This window comes from Tamandua tetradactyla, chromosome 4 (genome assembly GCF_023851605.1).
Source record: "Tamandua tetradactyla isolate mTamTet1 chromosome 4, mTamTet1.pri, whole genome shotgun sequence".
Classification (NCBI taxonomy): Eukaryota; Metazoa; Chordata; class Mammalia; order Pilosa; family Myrmecophagidae; genus Tamandua; species Tamandua tetradactyla.
Genome location: NC_135330.1, coordinates 80,923,471 through 80,926,984, shown reverse-complemented (window position 1 = coordinate 80,926,984; position 3,514 = coordinate 80,923,471). Strand labels below are relative to the sequence as shown.

At 45.0% G+C, this 3,514-nt stretch overlaps 1 pseudogene; it reads left to right on the top strand.

The window, feature by feature from the left end:
- LOC143680305 (selenide, water dikinase 2-like) lies at positions 1–2,250 on the top strand (annotated as a pseudogene).
- The last annotated feature ends 1,264 nt before the right edge of the window (positions 2,251–3,514 follow it).

The window sequence follows — 3,514 nt, the reverse complement described above, 5'->3', positions numbered from 1 at the left end:
ATGGGCTTGCCGCCGGCGGCGCGGGGGCCGGCGCGGGCGCAGAGCGCGGACTCCTCCCGCCCCTGGGTGGGCGGCCCTTGCCCGACGGGGCGCGCAGCTGGGCCAGCGGGGGCCGAGCGGCCTGGAGGCCGGGGGCGTTACTGCACGTGCCGGCGGGTCGGTGCCGCCCAGCGTCCGCAGAGCCCAGCGAGGAGGAGACGGAAGAGAACGCCCCTCGTGGTCCGAGGCCCTCGCGCTGCCGCCGAGGAGGCCGCCCTGTGGTGACCGGTGGGCAGACCGCGGCGAGTCCTTGGATGACCGCTGGCGGGGTCGCCACCGTGGTCTGTCAGCCGAGTGAGCGCGTCGTGCCCGACGGTGCCGCGGTTGGCGACGTGCTGGTGCTGACCAGACCCTTAGGAACCCGAGTGGCCGTCCGTGCCCACCAGGGGCTTGATAACCGTGAAAGATGGAATAGGATCAAACTGGTGGTGTCCGGAGAAGAGGGAGAGCCGGCTTCTCAGGGAGCCTTCAGTGCGGCCGCCCTCCACGGGCCTGCTGCCGGCTTCGCGCACACTTTAGTGCCCGCCACATGTCACAGGCTTCGGCATCCCGGGACACGCGCAGGACCCCGCGCAAGGACAGAGAAACGAGGTGTCCTTGTCATGCGTAATCTGTCGGCTATTGCCAAGACGGCGGCCGTCAGCAAGGCCCGAGGGCGCTTCGGGCTCCTTCAGGGAACCTCGGCAGAAACCTCAGGGGTTACTGAACCGTCTGCCGGGAGAACAGGCGGCTGGCTTTTGTTCCGAAATCCAATCTTCCAACTACCTAGAGGGTCACCAGGCGTGGGTCGTGGGCATCGTGGAGAAGGGAAACCAGGCGGCCCGTATCGTTGACAAGCCTTGAGTTATCAAGGTCTTACCTCGTGGGGCTGCTGCTGCTGCTGCTGCTGCTGCTTCTGACAACTCCAACGCCTCCTTTGAGCCTGGTTCGTGAGATAGGACGGAAGGTGTTTGGACTTCAAGCCTTCGTACACAATCTTGGATGGTTCTCAAAAGTTGCTTTTAAGAAGAAATTTCCAAACAAGTCCACCTGCCTAGTTAGTTCCAGGTGCCTATTAAAAGCTGCCTTTGTGCATATTCCAAGATCGAAAGTAACGTTTTTAGTTTGGGAGCAGGTTTGTTTATCTCTTGGGTAGAAGAGGAGCAGTGACCTGTTCATTGTTTCCAAGGGCAAAATGAAGCTATTCCAGTTTTAAGGGGTTTTCTTGGCACTGGGTTAATTTCTGCACAGGGAATGGGATTATTAAAAGTAAATTATATGCACACATTAAGTAAATTGCAAAATGAAAAGCATTTAAACAGCTTGCGAAGAGATCTTATAATGCAATGTCAAATTCTTTATTAGATTTTTGTGAAGTATTGACTTTTTCCTACTTTGGGCAAGAATTGAGCAACTTGTCTAATAACTGGGAAAGAAGGACCCATAGCCATCTGGCCTGGTCTCTGTTATTGATGTTTCTCCCTCTAAACCCCATTAAGGACCGGGAAAGGTGGAGTGAGCCCCAGAACCCAATGACCCATTTTTTGGTGGTCATTGGTATGGTAAATCTTGTGCTGATTCCTGTTGATTTAATCAATAAAGAGTAATTGCTAGCGAGAAAAAATAAAAAGGACTTTATTCCAAAAAAAAAAAATTTAAATCATATTCCATATTTCTTTCAGGCAGCCTTAGTATATTGGCACTCATTAGTCAAGCACCCAGTCTAAGTAAGAGTGCCTTCATGTTCCAAAGTGGCCCTCCATTATCACCCCCCAAACAATGTCCCCCAATGTCTTGGGCACTTGCCACCATTGCTTAACAGCTCAGTTGCCGCGGTTCCCAGATTAACTTTTTCCACTATTTGCTAAAATGCTTTTTTTTTTCTAGTTCTGGAACAAATATCCAGACTCCTAAAGTTATAAGTGCCTCTTCAAAAGCATTAAAATAAAGGAATATGTATCTCAGAAGTTATCATGGCTAGAATCCAGGTTTACCAAGGGTTTTTATTAGATGTTTCCTTTGCAAAATTTTTAACCATTCTTTTGCTATCTACTTATTACATTTCAAACCCTTTCCTGATTCTGTCTGTATACTGAGTCACAAATCAATTACATGCTATTGAAGACCTACTCTTCTAAGTAGATCCGGCATAAGGTATAACGTGTTGCAGTTGATTTTTACATAAATACAAATATAGCAAAATGTGAGCAGAACCTTCCGAGTGGTCACCCTGAGAGAGTATATAGATAATCACGTGGTGCTGATGTTGCACATTAAGATATCCTTTTTTGGAATTGTCTCTTGATCTGATAGGTGATCTTTTGTGTAGTCTTGGTAGTGGTAAATCTCTGTTTTTTTAAAATTTGTTTTTAACTGAATCATTCAGAAGCAACTTTAATGAGTGGTATGGATGAGTAAGCTGGAAAATCCCACATCTGATGAAACATCAGAAGTATAACAGCTAAAACTAAAATTTTCTTATATTCGTCAAAATGGGTCAGGTCTTAAAGAAACATTTAAAACCCTGAAAGATGACAGCTTCTGTGGAACAAGCACAAAACCCTGAAAAGTGACCATTTTAAGAGAAGGACACATGGTTTTATAATCACATCTATACAAAGTCAGGTGCATGCATTTAAGGAACATGCAGTCCTAATGGAAAGATATGAAAAGTTAAGGGAAAAAAATACAGTGTTCATTACTAAGTATCCAAAGGTCACTAGCAGCAAAGGAAGGTGAAGAGGAGACTGCATATAGAAGCATCAATGCATATCATCACCATCTTCATTAAGGGCTAATGTTTATATGTGTTTTTTAACACCTTTTGTTTACATTATCTCCTGTAATCTACTCTAAAAGGTCATGTGAGCAGAAAAGTATTCTTAGCCCATCCCCAAAGAAGAAAGGGTAATAAGTGGGAGCACCTATGTACAGAAATGGAGAGAGACTTTGCCTGGATGATGGTTGGAATAGGGCTTGTGGACTAATTGTGTTGCAAAAGGCATTAAGGTCTTTTATTATGGTATGGGGAGAGCAAATTCTTAAACAACATGCTAGAAATGATTCTAAGTGTATTCAATCAATGCACATTTAAGAAGAGACAGGCTACTGCAGAGCAAAGATTTTTTTTTTAAAGTTTTTATTGTATAGTATAACATAGATACAAAGCAAAGAAATAAAAAAGCAAAAGTTTTCAAAGCACTTTCAGCAAGTAGTTACAGGACAGATCCCAGACTTTGTCGTGGGCTACCATACCATCCTCTTAGATTTTTCTCTCACTATTTCAGAATATAGGAGGCTAGAAGGCTTAAATTTTTTTTATCATCACAATTGACTTTTTTCCTTCTTTTTTGTGAAAAATAACATATATATAAATAAGCAATAAATTCTGAAGCACAGCACCACAAATCCTCCTCCTCTTCTCCTCCTCTTCTTCTTTGTATGCTCCAGAAATACTGGGTAAGGAGGGGATGACCTCAGTCCCATACAAGCATCA